The sequence below is a fragment of the Monopterus albus genome, unplaced genomic scaffold, assembly GCF_001952655.1.
Source record: "Monopterus albus unplaced genomic scaffold, M_albus_1.0 scaffold207.1, whole genome shotgun sequence".
In the NCBI taxonomy this organism is placed as follows: Eukaryota; Metazoa; Chordata; class Actinopteri; order Synbranchiformes; family Synbranchidae; genus Monopterus; species Monopterus albus.
This window is the reverse complement of record NW_018128087.1, coordinates 181,269-203,484: the sequence shown is the minus strand read 5'-3', so window position 1 is coordinate 203,484 and position 22,216 is coordinate 181,269. Positions and strand designations below refer to the sequence as shown.

Genomic DNA, 22,216 nt, shown 5'->3' with positions numbered 1-22,216 from the left:
GGGCTTGCAAAAAGGAAAGCGGTTCTAAAACTGTTTAGCTCTAGGACCCTGGCCAAAGCGTCTGGGGATGTGCTTGAGCTATAGTGTACTGGTGATTCCCCTCTCTGCCCTCCCCCACAACCCTGATGTCACTCTTGCATGATTGCTGTTCATGCGCTACTGTTGTGGCCTGCAAGCCGGTCACAACATTACTGCCTTTCTTGAACAGACACTGCTGTAATACAGTGATGTTTATTTTTGTATAGTCTAAACACAAATTGTAAATGCAGCACATTGGAAATCCCACTAGAGTCAATCAGTACTAACTAATAAAAAAAAAAACCTAAAATTATGTATGATGGCAAACCAGCTCTAATACTGTATGACTTCTATGTTCCAGCAAATTTCTAAGTCTTTCAGAGAGAAAAGCACTTGCTTGTTTGATTTGGCTTATTCTTCTGACTACTTCTGTGCATATACAGAAGGAGGACTTCAGAAAGTCATCTCAGGCAACCCGTTCTTGTTGTCACTGTCAGAAGCAATCAGAACTGCTGGGGCTGCATTCACACAGCAAAAGGAGCAGACGACCAAGGCAAATATACAGGCCAATTTTCTGCCTGTTGGATAAAGTGTCTAATAAACACACGATGTCTGATCCAATAGCTATTTGCCAGTAGACAGTTTATCGACCTCACAGAGATACTTGGACTTAAATCAAAAATGCATAAAATGTATGCAATGATGCACAAACATGTATACAGAAGACCACAAAATAATACACACACACATCAGCCTGGGAGGCTGTGAGTGAATATGTATGGGAGCTCAGGGGGCCCTTTAGACTGAAGTTATGACCTGACAAACAGAGAATTATGGTAGGATGGAAAAAATGCTAAAAGTGTCTGGTTTGAAAAGGAGAACACAGATAATCAGAAATAGTAGGAAAGGAAGAAGGTGGGGGAAACAGCCAAAATGATGGAACCTGGGGGACTCAGGGAAGAAGGCAGGAGAGGACGCCAGCTTCCTGACTGGCCCGGGAAGCTCCCTTTCTGAGCCGTTTACGACTGACAGCGAAGCAGAGCCGAGAAACGGGCAGAGAATTCAACTCTGAGAGTGTCCTGATGTTACACGAGACCCTTCTGACATAACTTTATCTGTCCTATGCATACAAAGAAATGAACAAAACTGAGAGAGATTCAGCGAAGAAAATGCAGATAAATTTGGATGGCAGTAAAATATTAAAGTATTACTATTTAAATGTTTTCTGAAGTGTTTATATCATATCTCTTTCTGAGGTTCTCAAAGTTTTGACTGGGACAAAATCTGATGGGTTTATCTAAGAAAATCCAAATCTGATCATTTATTATAAGTACATGCAGATCTCTCACCCTTGCTGATGGTGTATTTCTTGCTCATGTCCTCTAACTATGGCGAGAGTGGTGTGCACGTGGATCCGCAGTTTATTAGGGTCAAAATTTTAGCTAAAAATATTTGTGACTAATGCAAAGATTCTAATTATGAGATAAACATCATATGTATATAGGCATTGCCTCTGCTTTTTTGTTCTTTGTTCTATATTTAACACCTGGTGATGATGGGATCTACAGACATGAGTGTTTTCTTCTGAGGTCACTGTTTCACTGGTGAAGCGTAATGAAAGCCAGCTCAGCTCTGTCAGCAGTGAAGCAGAGAGGTCAGGAGTCATGACCTTTTTAACTCAAAGTGGGAATTATAGAATGAACTACCTCGATCGTGTTATGTAACCTCAGTGACTGGTCCCTGCTGAGCTGATAATAAAGCCATTATTTTGCCTCGTATACACTGGACTAGATTTAATACTCACACTGAGTGGACTCAAGGTCTTGGTGTCAAGTTGGGATATTATGATTAATATGAAATAACACTTCCTGGGGTTATCCTTCTTTTCTCATCTAAACCTCTGCACATTTTGTGAGGTTACAGTGAAGTCCTCCTACTGTTCTCATCACTAGATCCATGTGGATGTTTTCTTACAAGAATTACTTTAACTACAGTAAGTCCTACTGTTACAAGTGTTGATCTTTCCATATTTCTCTTTCCGGGTAATCACTCATGAGTGTTATGGTGGAGGAAGAGTGGGGGCAGTGGGGCTGTCAGGGGGCCTAGAGTTACATTAACCAGCAGTATAAGGAAGGCAGGAGGTGGTAGCGCGGTCAGGGGTCATGGTGCTGTGACAAACAAATGAGCCACCCAGTGAGGAAGTCAACAAGAGATGCTTTCCCTTGGAGTTCCACAAGCCTGAGCAACAGCAGCTACTGGCAAACATGTGTGTGACAAATGTGCCATCTGAACCAATGGCAGCGTCTCAATCATCAGTATATGGGGTTGCCACACAAACACAGTCGAGAGGGTGGACGACAGACTGTATGGAGAGAAGTGAAACAGACAAGAAGGAGGCAGCAGACACAATAAATGACTATGAGGCAGATATTGACAGGACATGTCAAGCATTGTTCATAAAGGAAATTCCAAGAGATAGAACAAATGTCTCATGGGTGGTCTGATTACAGACGCTCTCACAGCTGAGCAGACTGCTCCACTAGGATTAAATGTTGTGAAGACTCCCTGCTGGGGAGATCATGGGAGAGATGTTAGTTGGACTGCAGTCAAGAAGGTTTTACTGTGTCATGGTTGCCCTTTGGGGCATAATGACCCAGCAGCCTCATGATGACCTACTTCCGCAGTTCTAATCTATTCAAATCCCCCTCCATCTCTTCTGGTTTCTGGGTTTTATTATTTAGTTAATTTTGTGTGTGTGTGTGTGTGTGTGTGTGTGTGTGCATCCCCTGATGATTCCTCTCCATTCACTTCCAAGTCTTCACTGTATACAATACTACCCACAACATTTTCAGTCAGTCCTTTTGGCTTTCCACAGTTAGTGTTTCATGGTCTCAGCCTTCTGTCTGTCCTCTATCTTATGAATTTTTTTGTATTTTCTTCTCTTTCTCTCCCCCTCACCAGCTCTGGAAAGTACATTCACACAGTTCAACAATGACACAAGGACTGTCTCCTTCATGGCAGACCATGCTTGTGTTTTTTCAATTAAGCCAGGCTTCTGTACACTATTCATTTGGGAAACCATAATTCTCATGGCCCAGAAGAAACTAATGGAAAGTCGCTTAAGTTTTTTCCAGGAGAGGTATCGGAAAGACTCGTAGAAGCGTGTCAGACTAGTGGGGATGGAGGGTAAAACTGTAGAAATGCTGTCTGTGATAATACAGGAGGTGCTGATAGGAGGTGAAGGCCTCACCCAGGGTATCAGGGTGAATGAGAGCAGGAAGGAGATGAGTGCAAGAATACAGATGAATACATTTCCAGGGGTGTGTGGATGAAAGTGAATAACTCGCAGGCCGGATCTGAACTGCCCAGCAGGGAGGAGGAAAGAGCCACTGAAATTGCTTCAAAGTCCGGTGTCACTGTGCTGCACATGAATACAGACTGTCTTCTGTCCTCTTTATTTATAGAGATGAGCCCCGGTAGCATCTTGCATCCAACCTGCCTAAAACAGCATTCAGCAGCAACACAGCGATGCACAACATTGAACAACTCATTTGAAATTAGAGAGTAATTACACTTTCACTAGCCAGACAAGCAATAAAAACAACAGTGATATAAAACTTGGGATTTTTTTTTTTCTGAAAAACAATATGATCATGGAACATTCACCTCTAGTCAATTGTTTTGAATCATAGGTTTTCCAGAACATCTTGGCCCCAGTCTGACCCTCTTCCTCTCCAGTAGGAGCCTTTTATCACCATTAACATAAACCTTTAATTGAATGCTCACTCAGTCTCCATTCATACAGTGTAGGAAGTGTGCAAAGACATGGACACACATACAGCATAGTCAAGTGTGCACGCTCATACATGCACAAGCACACAGCAACGTACCATTGCACTTGCTGTGCGCGCACACACACACATGCATACTAATGCACATGCACATTAAAAGTGGGAGGGACCTAAACTAGACAAGCCCTCATTACACCCCCAACAATCAACCAGAAAGACAGTGAACGAGAGAAGAGAGAGAGGCAGTGAGGAGCTGCACACGAGGAGGAGACAGTCTGAAGTCTTACCTCAAGAGTAATGCTGTGGAGCTGATACAAGGGAAAGCCTCATGACTGTAGCGGCCTCTCTCAGTCTTTGTCTCTTTGTATCTTCCAGCTGTGGGTCACAGGCGCCAAGTAGCACAGGCAGCGCACAGAAGAGCACTGCCCAGCACACTTCACAGGCAGAGAAATCAGTGGAGTCACACAAACCCCAGGCCCGTCTGCTCACACTCTGCCTTTTGAGGATGAAAAGAGAAGACTTCATTACCAGCTGCAAGGCCACGCCTACACTGCACTGGTCTCCCTCCTCCCATGTCCCCTCTCCCTTCCTCCCCTTCTCCTTCTCTACCTCTCCGCTTCCCTTCCACACTCTCAGCCAGTAGCACGCTCCAGGGCCTGTCCCAGCCAAGAGATTGGAATCAGACTGCCAAAAAAAACCTCTCATCCCACTGCCTGCCAGTGCTGTGCAATGTGCACACACACACACACACACACGCACACACAGAGGGACATGAGAAATGAGAAAGGGAATGGAGAGAGAGAGAGCTGGTTTTAAACCACAAACTGTTGTTTGTTTTGAATTTTTACATTGAGTTCACTGCCTCAGAACCAATAAGGATAATGTGTGTGTGTGTGTGTGTGTGTGTGTGTGTGAGTGGAAGTGTCAAATGAGAAAACTGAAGGATGGGAATTCATTTTGGACCAAGTGAAGGGTGTGAGCCAGTAATGAGCAGTAATATGGGTGATCAATATGACAGTTTTTAGTAGAAAAGTACAAGAAAAAAAACAAGACTAAAACATTTTAGCAGGGGCTAATTAAAAATTCTAATTAAGATTCACTATAAGAGAGAGAGAGATTACATAAAACATCACTCAAGAGGACGCATGTGTGTTTGTGTGGTATTTGTGTGTAGTTTTAGGGTGGGAGAAACTCTCTTTGTGTGTTTGAGTTCCTATAAACCCTTCTGTAAGTTGCACACTGCTTTCATAAACAGCACCAAGAATAAAGATGATACTTCTTGTCCATCTTCACAGTGTCTTTCCCCTCCCTGTCACCCTGGCTGCCTTTTCTTCTTGAGCCAAAGTGAACTCTCTCCCCATCAGACAGGGAAAAAAGTCTTAAACGCACTAGCTGTTTACAGTCTGTAATTATGACGGGCTGGGTAGACTCAGCCCAGACAAGCTCTGCGCCCTGCCTCCAGTGCCACCACACACAAACGCAGCTCTACCAAGTCGACCAGATTAAACTGGGCCATGGCACAGAAAGAGTAGTGTAAACACAGTGTAAAGAAAAGAAGACAAAAAGTGAAGCTTTTTAGGAAAAAATGCATTGCGGAAAAACAAACATAGTGGAGTATATTCTAAACAAATTACAGTTATGGGTTCATTGGAGGTCACACTCTACTGTATGCCCTTGACAGAAAACAAACAAAAAAATGCAAGTTCAAAGTAGTGACTTCCCAGAGAGCTCATTTACTAGGAAATACTGCAGGTCAAACTTCAGTCCATAGCGTGACACTTGAGCCTTGATCCTGCTAAAAATGAGAAAAAGCCAACACCACAGCGCATCACTGCATCCAGCAGGACTGCCAGTGCATACAGTGCCGCGTTTGGAGTCAGAAGAGGACAGCACTGGCTTTAAATAAATTAATACAACTCTAAAGTACACTGACACATGCTTGATTTCTTCATAGTAGAAGGCCAGCGGTGAGAAGACAAAAGCAATGCATTACAAAACATTATGGAGGGCTTCAGGAAGGACTTTCTGAAGTCTCAAAGACTACTGAGAAAAACAAAGACCAAAAAAGGCTGCATGATGTAATAAAAAGCGACTACTGAGAAAAACAAAGACCAAAAAGGCTGCATGATATAATAGAAAGATGCTTGTTTTTTGGCTATACTTGATGAGATAAGTGGGGATTGAACACATCTCTGGTGATCCCACATGCTAGCATTAACATCTAACAGATCTTCTCTGTGGCATAATGGTGTCAAATGTACACCTGTCCATCTAACATTATTTAAGGTTATGTGCTGCCTTACATGTCGGTTGTGAAAGCCCGGAGCTTGGATCTGGGTATCAGACAGTCAGAGTCAGTCAGTACTATAGATAAAGGAGAGGCAATTTTATTACAGTGCACTTTACTGCTAAGAAACACTAATCCTCCAAAACCAGAAACACTGACAGCTCTGCTGTGTGTTTTTTCAATCTATCTCTAATCTGAGGATTTAGAGACGTAGGAAAGACTAATGCAAAATCTGAAAGCTGTTGTTTGTTGATTGCCTACTATGTAATTAAGAAATGTCATTAGGAGAACAATTATGAAGAGATAAAAATTGCACAAAGTGGCAATATAATGAGGAAAACTGAAACCTGACAGACTGTCACAGAAAAACAAAATGTGATTGTGCCTCAGGATCTCGAACTGGGATTTAGGACTGAGGTGGAATATACTGGAAAGTCCACTATCCATCCACTAGAGGCTGAGTTGAGCTATAATGTACATACAATTTTCAGACTGGGATGAGCTAAAGTTTGACACCAACCCTTTTACACAACATTTCTGATACCCTCCTCCACATTTTTACAAAGATAAACCTTGAAACCTTTGTGTCTCTCAAATTTATAACTGAGGCACCTTTTTTTTTTTTTTTAGGGCTGTGGCTTTTTTCTGAGCTTTTCCTGTTAGTGTGAACTGGATTCAGTTCCAAACAAACATTGGCTGCATGTGTAATGAGAATGCCACATGCTGCTTGGTGCAAAACTCTACTTAATACAAACAACAGATTGGGATGAGATATCAGGTTCAGAGGCTATATACTGTAGGCGACTAACCTAAACACCACTGTCTTAAAGACAACTTTTACACAAAGCAGGTTGCCATAAGCACAACAGCATCATCCCACAGGAATACAAGGTTACAGAAAACTATAAAAGCAGGCTTTCTCTGAGACTGAACTTCAAAAGGATCAGTGCAAGGTCTGACTGTCAGACTTCACACATGTTTTGTAAATCGCCCAGCTGGGGTGGATCAAAGGGATTAAATTCTTATTATTCCTATTAAAATCTTACTGCCAATAACTAATAAAAATGTTTGTGGTAAGATCACATGTGAATGCGTACTACACTGGATAAATGAAACAAGAGCATACAGTACATGTAGTGCATCAGAGACAATGTGCCTTTGGATAGCTGCTGGTATCATATTAGACTTCAGGATATCATCATAGGTTGTTGTAAAATTGAAATTTCACTCTTAATGACTTGAATTGAAAACAGAGTTGAGGCAGATGGAAAGAGAAGGGACATTCTGTGTTCTTAACACAGAAAACCTTTGTAAATTGTATCAAAGTGAAGGAGCCTAAGTTTGATTCCTTAACATTTTCAGGCTGAATATGGGGATTGTTTAAACCGGGCCCAGGGGGGCTGTGTACATCAGGACACCAATGGCTTGTATTATACTTGTCCAAGCTAATATTTTTAGGCCATATGAGGCATTAAAAACACATTTTTATACTTTATCCATACCGTACCTTCCGGACTATAAGCCTCTACTTTTGTCGCTTCATGCACACACCCTCATCATGGACAACACACGATGAAATGCATTTGATGCTGCTTCAAGTTACAGGCGATCGATCTGGCTGTCGAAATATCTCATATTACAACGTGGACACCTGCGGCTATGTACAACATGTTTTTTCCTCTTACATTTAGTGGGTGCGGCTTATAGTCCGGAAATTACAGGTAAACCAACAGACAGTGTGTTTTCATTGGCCATTCTCTCTCTCCCTTCCTCTGAGGACGTGACCTCGGACTATTTGAAAGCATGAATTTTTTCATTCCATTCTAAGTGGATGTTGAAAGAACATCCAGGACTCAAGAGTTCCCATTTCAGACAGTCTACTTTGATGAGCTCAAGTGAGATTAGCATCAATATAAACAGATCAACATAAAGAGGCACATATAACAAACCTAAACATACATTCTCACACCTCCAAACCTGTGCTCTGCAGGCAGCACAGCACATATAGTGAGTGAAAAGAAGCCTCTGACATACAACTTCAACATCTGTCATATGCTTCATACCTTATGTGGGAACTCTATATTTGTATGGACTTAGGAGTTACAACAACAAAAGAAGGAATCATTGTAGCTGGAAGACAGTGGAGTCTGACTGGCTGTGTACCACACAGTGCACTCTGAAGCACACACAGTCATTAATGTGTGGTAACTGGGACTGCGCCCTGAACAAGATTTTACAAAAGATTAAACACAAAAGACCAAGCCTCAGGTCTGTGTTCTATACAGTAGTTACTCCTGCCTGACAAACATACATGTAGTTTCTTAGCACTGTTTTCTTTCATGTTGGAAAAGCTGCATGTTGTAATTTCACTACAGATACAGTGAGGATGTATGACCAGGGTCATTCCAGGTCATGTTGGTGGCATGCCCAGAGCCCCGATGAAAGGCCTCTCCATTGCCACCAACACCACACATGCTGTAACTGTCAATTAAGGGCACTGAGTGTAGGCACCGACTAAATGTGGTGACTACAGTATATTTCATGACTCACTGACTACTACATACCTGAAATAACCAGTAAAACAATTATATTAGGGCCTTTACAGAAGGCATATACAATATTTACAAATAGGAGGACTAGTTCTGTGAGTGTATTGTGTGCTAGAAGGGGCCCCAGAATAATGAAACTGTGGGTTTTAACTTAACATCACAAAAGTGATGGTGGTTAACTGAAAAGCCTAACACATCCATTCCTTTTCTCTGTCAGTGCAGCTTTTGGGCTATAGAGCTGTCGGGCTATGTGGCTAGCCTCAGATTTGGGAATTTCACACCTACAATGGCCATGGCCAGCAATGGGCAGGGTCCATCACACCTTAGTGAGCCATTTCTGACCGAGAAAGCCCAGCAGCCATGAGTGCATGCTCTCCCCCAGGGCAAACACGGGGAACCCCAGCCAGTGTAGACTTAGCAGCTTGGCGATGTGTACTCGCCCCGCCATGTGGACCAGGAGTGATGATGTTCCCAGGGAGACAGGGTCTAGGGTTTTAGGCTGGGAGGAGGTGAGGTGGGACTGAGGTAGAGAAAAGGCTTTTCACAAGTGCTTCGAGTTTTTGGAGAAGCAAGAAGATGTAGTTTTTGTGCAGAACTATTTTCTTGTTCTAAAATAGTCAACTATTAGGTACAATAGAGTTGGCAAAATAGCTGCACTTGAAATTTTATAAACCTTTTTTTTTTATCGAACATGTCTTCATTTAATTAGCACAGGAAAAAAAATAATGTTTCCGTTGTAATGAAAACCCAGCCCATTTGCTAATCATGTTCACACAGTGATAAGATAATCGCTATGCTGTGCCTCACTAGACTGGCGTCTCAGGCTAAACTGTGGCTAATTGAAGGGTAAGTGACTCAAAATGTCATTTATGTCTGGAACACAGTGATAAAGTGATAACTGTTAAATACTAAAATATACACTGATGTTTCCTCTTTGGGTTTCATCTTCCGGTGCCTTTATTTTGTTCGATTAAAGCGTCTGGACTGAAATATAGAGGGTGGTAGATAGACCTGCCATTGAACTGTAGCAGAGCCACAGCAAAGCAAACAGAGATGCCTGGCCCTCATCTGCACAAATAGGCCTTTCAGTCTATTCCTTCTCTTCACTTTTGTCCCATCAACACTTCACTCTTCATGGAGACCAAAGCCACCAACTCCAACCCCCCCGTCTCCTCCAAACACACACATAGGGGTGAATAGGGTCTACCCCCCCCCCCCCCCCCTTTCTGTGAGGTAGAGCACGTTTTGACAGGCCTATATTTATGGCTGGCTGGAGACGTGTTGGAATGAATCATCCAGAATCATCAGGCTGGTTGTTCACTTATACTGAGTGTTGGTCAGTTGGTGGGTCTGTGTGTGTGGCCTATGTAGAGAGAAAGGAACTTGAGTGGACGTGTGTGTGTGTGTGTGTGTGTGTGTGGGAACACTTAAGATAAGCCCTCTAATGAGTAAACAGCCTGTTTGTTATTCTGTGTTCATTATCTGTCCGTGTCTATACTGATGAACACAGTACGGTTTCTCTGTTTGAACCGTTTTCCTGTCCAGCATGATGAAGTAAGTGTGACTGCAGATCACCACTATAACCAGTGCTACCATATAAAAGGCTCAAAGGTTTAGAAAGTCTACCCTAAAATATTTACTTGCATGCTCTTTATTGTATGTACATGGAAAAAGTTACTGGTCACTGTAACCATTCATCAATGAAGAGATGCATTGATTATGGTCACCAGTAACTCTAAGATGCTTTCATTCAGGATGTTCAATAAACATTTGAGACTGAGTTTTAAGAAAAACAAAATGCAACCTATCCTTTAATTATAAGCACTGTAAGCTTTACACAATGTTAAGATTTCAGGAAGCCTTTTATTCACAAAAGAAAAAAAAAATAGATCACAGACTTAAAGCAATTGCCATTTAATCTGAGACCAGAATTTCTGCAGAATGTTCTTTCCAAGTTATTTGAACTGTAGCTGCTTGATGAATGCTTCACAAGAAACAAGAATTCACTAGAATGTCTTTGTTATTCTGGATAAGAAATATGTCAGACGCAGTGTAACTTCACAAGAAACAAGAATTCACTAGAATGTCTTAGGGTTAGGGTTATGATTATTCTGGATAACAAATATATTTTAAAAAATCACAAAGAAATATGTATTTGATCAAAGCAGGCACTGGAGTAAATGTCCAACAACTTATTATCGACTTAATAATTCATCTTTAACTCAATAATAATAGGCACAATCCATCCATAAATGACTACTGACTTTTTTAACTATGTCAGCACACACACACACACACACACATCACCCCACGAATCCCTTGGTGCACTGTCTCAGTGGGTGTGTGGTAACAATGGGAGCTGGGGTGAGCTAAGGCAGACTTCTCTGGTCCTTCTCCACATAAACCTTTAATATGAGGCCTCTTCAGCCATCTAAAGGCACTGTACCCTGTAATTGACCTTAAAAATACTTTCCGCGGAGGTTGACAGCCATGTCATTGGCCTTTGGCCCAACCAGCGGCCACATCTCTCCAGCCCAGAGGAGCCTGGGAAGGCCTTGTAGGGTATATTTAGTGGCCCTGTCTTTTTGTGGAGCAGGAGATGCATATAATGCCAGTCTGTATAAAACCACCTCTACCGCCCACATGTGGGCCTCTCACAGGCGCATTTCCCTCTCCCACAGGGGAGAGGGAGAGGTCAGAGGTCAGCTATACGCAAGGCAACTGAATGTACATGCACGGGACACACTGACCGAAACCAGTCTCTCTTAAAGGAAAAAGCAGCCACCATTTTTAGCTGTGTAAGGTAAGCTTATTGTTAGATACACACACACCTGTGGCACCATGCATTGTCATTTGAATCTGTAGCACACACTTAGATGACAATAGAGACAGAAGAAACACTGTAAATTGGATTTACTAGACTGAGGAGCAAATGTAATAAAATTGCCGCTTTTCTGAAAAGTTGATGAGCACTGATGCTGGAACATATGACAGCGATGTATCCTGGAGACATGTTAATCTATGATGACGTGAAGGTGTGTGTTGACATGTAGTCATCATGGCTGCCACTAGGCAGAATGAGCTAAAAAAAATGGGGCACATTTACTTACCCGCTGTTGGAGGGGTGTCCGATGCACCCATTTCATTTATACTGTGGATCAATCAGTGCTCACACTATATCACACACCTCCCACAATTTTGTTTAGATTGTTTTGAAATGCTCTGACATAGTTGACCTCACAGTGTGAAAATGAAAAAAGCTGGCCTGACAAATACTGGTTTGTTTGGATGATGACATAAAATGTAAAGACTGTTTAAATAAGTTGCTTGAAAATACAATTATTAAATCCATCACAGGGAAAAATACAAAAGTTGGAAAGAAGAATGAAATATACATAAATTACAAATGAGATGGAAAGTCTAAAGGGAAAAACACACCGGTGTCTTATTTCTCAGCCTTGACATGTTAACTCTTCAGAAATGCATCATGGTCTACAGCATGCCTGGAGTGTGCCACAGGATTCAGGTGGTGCACGTCATGCTGTTCTTGTCTACTGGACTTTAATGATACTGAGCTTAATCCATATAAGGTGCAGGGTCCAATTCATGACTGAGCCTTAATTTATTGTAACTATTTCTACTAAAGGTCTTAATTTATTGTAACTATTTCTACTAAAGGTCTGACAAAAAGTGTTTTTGCACTGTAGCCTTTTCCCAACACCTTAAAAATGCTTTGCCCCTATCTCAGTGATGTTTCTCAGGTGTATCATGCTGCCGCTGCTGCTGCTGTTGGCAAACAACTGCATCTGGACCCCAGTATTTTGATCAAGTCAAAATCCTTGTCCAAACTGTTGTTTCACAGCACATTGACAGTGAAACTCCTGTCTCCGTAGATATTATACAGTCAGCGTGGGGACTATTAAAATGTTACAGGAAAGCTGTGATGTCTTGTCATAAGGCCAAGCTAGTCAGCTGCTTAACACATGTAAATTCCTTTACTACAGTTAACCATTGACTTCAGGTTATGTAAACACAGTGCAACTGTATTACAGTGGGGCAAATAAGTATGATTTATAAGTAATATGAATAAATATTACTTTACTAATGTCTCCTAATTTTTATTGCTAACTTTCACCCTCCTGCTCTGCTCTTGTCTAACTGGCTGACACAAGTCCCTGTGCATCTCTGCTACACATCTGAGGACAGTAGAGGGACGCAACAAAGCCTTTCACCTGATACGAGCATATCACTTGAGCAACTGTTTCCCAGTTATAAAGCGTCTTAATAAAAACAGAGGGACCCTCATCCCTGACAAGTGGAGTTATGAGCAGCCATGAACTGCATGACTTGGTGCCACTGGCCATTGAAATTATGCAGTAGTCATATATCTATTGTTTGTCTCTTTCAGGCTCTTGTGTATTGTGCTATCCAGAATAGTGAAGTTTTGTGTGTCAGTTCTGCTCAATTGTAGGTGAGAGAGAGCAGATGGGCCAGTGTTTACTTGTAGCATGTGCAATCACACCTTTAAATTCCTCAGAGTAGCAGTGAGAGACATTGAAGTCACTTGTGCCTGCCTCTGCTCCTTACCAGTAGAAACCACAAGCCTTAGCAAGCTTTAGCCACACCATAAGCAAAGCTCCACTCGTCTAACTGTAGATTCCATTGCCTTCAGCAATGCACGCTTGGATCTCACTCAGTAACAAGGGACTAGTTTGACTGTGTCCTTAAATCATCCATGGAATTGTTCAAAGGCTGTTAGAAATTAAAAGGATATCCTTAATATTTCTCAATAACAGATAATGCTTTATGCCTTCACATCTTTGTTTAGAGGGTGTTTTAGTCACAAAGCCACCAAACAGCAGGAAATAAGACAAAGATAGAAAGAGAGAGAGTCTCAAAACTTCAGGATTCTCCTCCCAAGACACTGCCGCTGAGCATAAAAGTCCAAGCCCAACAATAACAGAGAACTACTTTTGATCCACTGCATAAAAGGACAGTTACAGAGCTTGACAACCCAGGGGTTGGTGTGTTCACCATGGTCATGGTGACAGATCTGCCGAACGCTCTTTGTCCATCTGTGCTGCTGGTGGCACGATGCCTGCTTGCTGAGGACACCGAGTTCAGGCCAGTAATTTAGTTCAGATGAGGTAAAACAATATTTCCAGATTAATACGAGCCATATTCCTTTAGGACTGCCCTTTCTTTCTTCTTCTTCTTCCTGTATTTTTTTTCTTTATATAATCTTACATGTCCAAAAATGTCTGGCTGAGGATGAAAGGAAGAGACAGAAGACAGATAAAGAAAGTCAGTGAGGGAAGATTAACAAGTTTTATGCTTTGTGAGGCAGACACATGGGACAGCCAGTAGCAGCCTGACACTATTCTGTCTTTCATGAACTTTCTTTCAATCATCTCCTAAAACACTCAGTGATCTAATCTCATCGAACAGTTTACTTGGTAAGGTAAGGGGAAATGTATGCTTTGTGCTCTTCCTCTATGCTCCTTTTGTGGTTAGTCTTGTGTTATGTACAGAGTGGATAGATTTATGCACTCTTGCTCATCAATTCATCATTTTTATGTCATCTAGTGATATCAGAAATGTTAAATAAACCCATTAGTACCACTCTGAATCCTAAAATAACTGGAATAGATTCAGCCAGCTGTGCAATACATGTCCGAAGATGTTTACTTTTCTTTTTAAACCATTTTCCTTTTCATTTCCTTAAATGTCTCAAGAACTTAATTTAAAAGAAATCATATCGTATTGGAATGACATCGTTCCAGCTGTGATTAGTCTGTCTTGGCAAGAGTACCAGATTCAGGAAGTCACAGCTGTCCCTGTCCTGCAGCTGCTGACTGAGCATGTGACTGGCTGCATAATCAGCCCATCCTGATGATACACAACACTATAAATCTCTGTGGCATTCAGAGAAGCATCTAGCTACAGTGTTTCTAATATGTGTTCTGATAACAGTAAAACCAGATTAGAGTTAGCAGGAAGAAGCTAAAACCATGGATTAACTGGCATCTGGGCAGCTGGCTAGCTTTGTTGCTGGAGCAACACCAGCTGGAAGAACGGCGACCTCGCATGCTGAGGCTTTCATCAGCAGGCCATTTTGTTAATATACTTGGAAAACTGGAGATTAATGGGCTGTCTCCCAACAGTCACTGGAACAATACCTCAGATCCATAGTCCCTGTGCAATGTTCCCCATAGTCCTGAATTATATGCCAAAGGACATACTGTAATTTCATTTTCTTCATGTTTGCAGGATAAGGCAAGCAGCCACTTGGCTCTGATTCTAGTAGCCTCATAGAAGAAGCATTCTGATGAAAGACTGATGATGGATGAACAGCAATGGCACTCAGCAAGGGCTGTGATTATTTTATGGATTCTTTATCTTAAAGTAACCATTGAGTGTCACTGTGTTCCTGCCTCGTAAGCAAAACTTCTGACCGGATGGCACCCTCTTACCAATTCTGCTGATCATTCCTGGGTGTATAATAAAACAAGAGTTTAACTCCTGCTTCTGAGTTTCTGATGTTTTTTCTGGAACATTCTTCCCCATCCATCTGCCACACTCCATGACTGTGATGTCAGGACTAAGCTTTCTCCTTGGCTTTGCTGTTCACCCGCAGTGCTTGAACGACACAACTGAACAGTGGGTTCGAAATGGAACGTTAAATTAGCGGTGACTCATATGTGGCTGCCATGTTATTATATCATTTCTTCATCAGCAATGATTTCAACTGATCTCAAACAGGCCAAAAAAACAAGCCAAAAATATGTCTGTATTCAAAAGAGTGAAAGTATGATTTTTTTTATGACCACTTTATGTTCACACTGTGTACGTTATATGAATTGTATAGATTGCATACATGAACACAAAGTTCATAGATTAAGATGCCTCACAACTGAAAGTCTTCTGCTCCTGAAAGGCAATGATTCTGCTTTAATTTGTGATATGAGGTGTCATCAGACAGGTGATAGTTATTAGCAAAGTGCAAAAGAATCTGGAAAACTACTGGTTTGGCAGTTTTCAGGTGGGGCAGAAAGAGAACATGTTTGAAAGTTGAGTTCAAAAGAGGAGGGATGTGCAACAAGCTTCTATGGAATATGCTGTAGCTAATACAGCTAGTGCAAAATACCAAAAGAGAAAGAGGAGCACTTTTAGTCCAGGTCATACTGTATGTGTTATAATGCACACTACAATGGACAGCGGAGGGGCTGAGGAATGAGACGTCACGTTGAAGCTGCCATTGTAGTCTCCACTCACTGGAGGTACACACACACCGACATTAGAGCACAGCAACGATCAAAGAGCAAGGCAGGTGGCAAGAATCAACTTTGCAACTCTGCAGCCCACCCATTTAACCATGGTGAACTGTAACTGTGGGCGTTTGTGTGTGCGCGCACACGCATGTGCCTTGTGTATTTGCACATCCACGGTTCCTAGTATAGTGGAGGGCCAAGGGACCACACCAGAAGAACAGAAGAACTTTGCCTTTATAAACAACTTTTAAATCCACCGCTGCCTAGCAGCAATATTTTTCCTTCACATTTCTAGCCAGTAGTTAAGAACTGTAATTCATAAACCTACTGTGACAGTAGCACATTTTAAGAAGATTGTGTAACTGTTCTACCAAGTCTTACTTAATTTTCGACAGGCTGGCAAACTGTTAATTAAATTTACAGTGACTCATCAATATTACAATTCCCCACTGTAGAAATGATTTCCAATATACTTCGCACACATTTCCCAGATCAATCCAAAGCCCTGACCTCATTTTAAAACCCCTTTTCTGCAGTAAATGTGGTTAATATACAACCCAGGTCTGTACAATGCATGATCTGCACATTTGTGTGGAGGTAGCTAGCCAGTGCATGTTTAGCCTGGCGGAATGTAGCCTTGCATTGCTTAGCACGGCTGAGATTTATGTGACTGCTGTGGGGCGTGCATGTGGCTAACAGATGGTGGCATCCTGCTTCTCTTTCCTTCCTCGGCACATCACTGCTTACTCAATCCACCCACCCTGTCCTTATCTGCTATTCTTTTCCTCTGTCTTATCTGCCACCATTCACTGTCATTTCAGTGCTTCAAACTTGAACTCAGCACCCTCATGTTTGGTTATAGTTATCAGCAGTTGGCAGAGACTTGCTATTGCTCAGTAGGCTATCAACACCAGGCGTCCACAATACGCCCACTTTCACCACCATCCACACTATTCATTTCTAGTAACACCACTTTAATAAACACTATGTAAGCTGTAACAACAATGCCCTTGAGGCTCCCCATCTCTCATTTTCACATTAGTATGTGTCAAAAAAAAAAAACAACTTCTCAAACCACTCCTGCAGGTTTATTGACTTCCACTTGTTTAGGATGGAAATGCTACTTTTAAGTTGCACTATCACTCTTCTTGTTGCTAAAAATCTCTACCTGGAGCTATGGGAGACATTGGCGCTCATGACAATGTCTGTCAGCCACAGTCTCAATGGTAATAATACTGGAAGCAACTGTAGTATAATTTTTCAATCAGCCTCAAAACAGATACTGCTGACCATGTTTGACATGCACTTAACGGGCCAAATTAGTAGGGAGCATTGCCGCAGAAAAAACACTGCCAAATACTGTTTTGCTCATTTATCAATACCCTCACATTAGGCAGGATGGTCCTGAAGAACAAAAGTGAGCCTGCTGACTCTGAAAATAGCATTCACATCAGAAGTCAAATGCCAAAAATCTGGTACGCATGCCTTTAATACAGAAGAGGAGACATGACGTAAACTATCTATTATATCAAAAGGTGTCAGTGCACTGTGACCAGTAAGGCAACCCTAACCATAAGTGACTTGTCTGCAAATCGATGGATGACTTTCAGTGTAAAGACATCAAATTATATACCAGCTAAAATGGCCATGTGGCTCACAGAGTCCTTTACCTTGCCATAAAATGCTGACCAGTGGGATCTTATAGGAGAACATTCACATAGACTAATAAAAACACAGCCAATGTTGACTTTTTCTTCCCACACACCTTGAGCTGGCATGAGTCTGATAAACCACATTTGTGCACATACACAAAGAAACACACAGAGACAGTCAGACAACCACACAGCCACTGTATACAGATGCAAGTGTTCCACTTTACTAATCTAATCCCACTGTCAGAGTCTTGGAATGTACAGCTGTGTGGTTTTGTGACACACTGGGCTCCCTGCCACAGGGAGTCACCTCTAGGTGTTCCGTGTCAAGTATGTGTGCGTGAGATTTGAGTTAATCTAGTTCATGAGACCACAGAGATGCAACCACAAGGAGTTAAGGACTTTTACTATTGTGACAAACATATGCATACATGCACAGACACAGCCATGCAACCATAAATCCACACATGCTGGTGTGGGCACACATACCTACACCAGCACTCATTCACTAATGAAAGGAAACTTCAGTCTTAATAGTTACTAAAAATAGTAACTTTGTGCATACCATTGCATGCTTGTTTTAGGTCTCTCTGTCTTCTACCTTCATTTTTAGAAAGGAGGAGCGCAAAGTAACTCAGGGATCATCCCCCTGCTCTTATGTAGTTAGCTTAAGAGATTGAAGGTTTAAAAAAATGTACTCAACCAAAGGCAAAATGTGGAAGAAAAAGGTGGAGTCAGGGGAAACAGCAGGTCTGCAAACCCAAATCTACAGTTTTCTTTCAATTATTTATTTATTTCAGGCATGTATGCGGGGAAAAACAACTATGTTTCAGCTACAGTATACCTTCTTTAGTGTACAACAATCCTTCAGCTTCCTAGCTGAGTCCCTTTCACCTTTTTCTTACAAAGGGTTTCAGTTAACTCATTACTGGCAGGTGTGCCAAATGGCTACTCGCAGTCAGATCTGCCTGTCAGGACTCAAGGCTACCTTGATAACTGGTAAAAAGTAAATAAAGAAGACTGTTTGAAGATTTGTGCATTGCAGACCTGCCAAGAGATTTTAAAAAGGCTAAGATGATGGCCAGAATGCGAAAGTGTTTGTTTTTCCTCTCATCCGTCATGCTGTATCTCTTCTTAGCAAGCACACTCCCAGTTTGACTTTACTGCTGGAAAGACTGCTCTCCTCTTGACCCACAGTAAAGCATTTATAGTACCAATTTCCTTCCTAATATATTCATTAAAAAGTTTTTAAAAAGATGTTTGTGTGTGCACAAAGAAGGAAGAAACTTTATATGACCTCATTCAATGCAATTACGTACTGTATTAATGCACATGCTCTGATTATTTATGTTTAATATGTCATTTTTGTGAAAAGTGATACTGTATATATTTCTGCCCACATAGACACATCAATCACAATTTGGGATTCAATGTCTTGTTTAAAGACATTTTGACATGTGGACACATGGAGAAAATACTCAAAAACTGCTCTACCCCCTGAGTTACAGCTGCTCCATTCAATGAGAAGTACAGGTGGTACAGACTCCAAAAACCTCAGCAGCCAAAGTGACAATACATCCTGTCACAACATAGGGTTCATAACAATTTATTTGGTGGCGAATGTGCTTTTGGTAACAGTGAGGAGCTGACGTTTTCACAGCAGGGTTATTACAGATGTGTATCGTGTGCCTGTTGATATGTACAGTATGTAATTGTGTGTCTGCATTGCGTGGGTGTGCTTTACTCCTAGTGTGTGTTATCAACACCCTTGGCATCCTTGCTCACCCTCCCTGCTAGAAGACTTTATGACCTCAATGGGATGCATCTGAATCAGCTAAGGTGATGAATGGAGTCCTGCTTTACTCTGACATTCACGCTGAACTGGGTGGGGATTGTAAATATGAACCATCAAAAATAAACACAAAACTCATAGTAGAGATGGTCTGGCTGAAACTTCATGCATTCATTTCAGTTCAATAAGTAAGTTATAGCCCTTAAAATAGAGAAAAGTCATGGCAGTTGTTAGGTTATCTCCGTGGCCCTGCCTCTGGTTCTCTGGTTCAAACAGAGTTACAGGCTACAGATGATAGTTTGGTGTGAGGCTTTAATGCTGAGGAACGTGCAATCTCTGGTATTCTTTCATAATAAATAGCATACAGTGCATTAGTGTATATGTTACTTACAAGTTATATTACCTTATCCATTTGCTAAAATGAAAACATCATCATTCAAATATGAATGAGCACGTGAAAGAAAATCCATTAAATTATTATTAATACTTTAACCCATGCAGACATGGTAAAAACACACAAACCAAACCTGACATTAAAAATTCATTTTTCTTCCAGAGGACAAACTATTTTCAGTCATTATTCAACTGTTACTATGTGCAGTAGCCAGAACATAAAAGGACAGAATGAAACTGGGTATGCCTCCTACAGTATTACCAGTGATCTATACTCTAAACTAAAGCAGAGAGCTATTAAACAACTCCAAACAAGGATTACCGGGGAAGATTTATGACAGGCTGAGTAAACGCTCATGAAAGGAAATGAGAAGAAACTCTGGCCAGGAATAAAAATCTGCATTTTTCATACACATTAGTAAATTATAGTCCATCCACAATGAAATGTCAGGTGATAAAAGTGGAGGTTGGCATTAACAGCAAAGGGATTTAGTCAGCAAGAACCTGATCAAAGCAAAGGTGGTCAGGTCTTTTGCTCTACCTAAGGAGAGGAAACACTTATCTAGGAGGAAATGCTGAACTGGGACTCGGTGGTGTTTAGTCATGATTTGGCTGTATACCAGTGTCTGTGGGTTCTGACCCTGCTTGTTTCTTATTTCCTGCAATTTACTAGACTGGCATTTTACTTGGCCGACCAGAGCCTGGTGCTCTGATGTCCACCAGTGAAGAAAACAGGAACAAACATCTAATGTCTGTGTCTTCCAGCTTCACAGCCGTGGCGTCAGGCACCGCAGTGAACACACAACCTACTGCCCAGTGCCCCATGCTTAACTTTCAGCAGGCTAAATTGCCTACAGCTGTTTATCCTACTGTACAAACCCTGTTTCCACCGCATGTTTTACACACAAGTCTGAGCTGTGAGCAATGAATAATTAAGTCATGTATCATTTCACTGTGTAATATGTTACTGTGTATTCAGTTGACTTTGTTGCAGGCCACTGCTTACCTGCAACCTGACACCTGGCATGCTTCAGATAATACAACCATTTATTCTCACAAGCAGGTACATGCAAGTCCAGAGCTGATGAACAGTTTCTTGGTTTATGTGCCAGATATTTCCACTTTGTGTGACCATGCATGCAACTATATGTATGTGTCTTTCAGGAGTGCCAAGCTAAGGTTTTATGACCTTACTGTGATCCCATGGTCATGACCTGAATACCACACTTTGACTGCACAGAAAAAAATCCTACAGGAATATTTGAGGAGCATCCTCAGTGTGTCTTTCAAATGTTTTTAACATCACTGCATCTTTAGCTGAGGTTTCATTCACTGTTTGACAATTTTAATCCCAGAAGGCGTATTGAGTTATCCCATGCATTGATAAATGCAGCGGAGCAAGTGAGGGCTTGCGTGTGTCGGCTTTTCCAAGGTGTGAGAATGCATTGTGTATCTTGCTCTGTGCATACATTTCTACATGCACATACAAATGCAAGAGGCTGGTATGTACAACACTCAAAAGATAATTCCTGAATTTGACTTGCCTTTTAAATTAAAAACATGTCAAGTTTAAATTGGCAGTTTGACACAAGGCTGTCATAGCGACTGGTAGGGTATATAAAGAGCATTCAGTTCATAACATACAGCAATAGGTCAGTGGCTGAGCTTTGGTATTGGTGAAATTCAGAGAGAGGAATAGGTCAGTGGCTGAGCTTTGGTATTTAAGTGAAATTCAGAGAGAGGAAAAAAAAAACTGAAATGGAGGTGGTACCAAACAGAGTGAAAGGAGGCCTTAGGAAGTAAATGAAGCAAAAATAGAAATGAGGAGTGTTTCAGAAAAGCAGCCAGTCTCAGAGTTTGTAATTGACTAATGAAAACCATCCTATTGCCAGACCAGACCCACAGAGGCTATAAGGCATAGAAGAGTGATTATGGGATGGAGAGGGAAGAGCAGGACGGAGAAAGGTAACATGAGGTAAAAGGTATTTTCATTCCAGCAGCATTTACTGGGCCACTGAAGAGTTCCATGTACCAAGCCAAGACTTCTGTCATACAGCTGGACAGGGACTGACTCTCAGTACTCTGCTGTCTCCCTCTTCTGACACACCCTTTTCTATCCATCTGTCCTTCTCCTTTTGGTACAAGAACTGCCTGAAGTTTTATTCCCTTGGCTGTCAGTGACACCATTAGCTTTTTGTATCATTTAGCCAAAGTTTCCAGTGTATACTTAATTTATGTCAAACATCCCTCATCCATTCTATTGTTCCCAGCGACTTTAGATCCCGACAAATGTACAACGTGAATTCCAGACCTCACTGTGTCCTCCAATCTCATAAATCAATCCGTGCATTTATAAAAAATTTCAGAAGAATGCCTGGTTAGTCCCTGATGGACAAATCTGACAATGTGTTAGAATTTTGTTCTTTGAATTGTACTCCCACAGTCCTTCTTATTGTGACAGAC

At 41.6% G+C, this 22,216-nt stretch overlaps 1 protein-coding gene across 6 annotated transcripts in view; it reads right to left on the bottom strand.

The window, feature by feature from the left end:
- The window catches only part of znf469 (zinc finger protein 469), a 195,997-nt gene that overhangs the window by 37,971 nt on the left and 135,810 nt on the right, over nucleotides 1-22,216 (bottom strand). For all 6 annotated transcript variants that reach the window (XM_020618542.1, XM_020618545.1, XM_020618541.1 and 3 more), the window contains one exon: nucleotides 4,097-4,305. The gene's annotated coding sequence lies outside the window, so the exon portion shown is untranslated. The remainder of the gene's footprint in view (nucleotides 1-4,096; nucleotides 4,306-22,216) is intronic.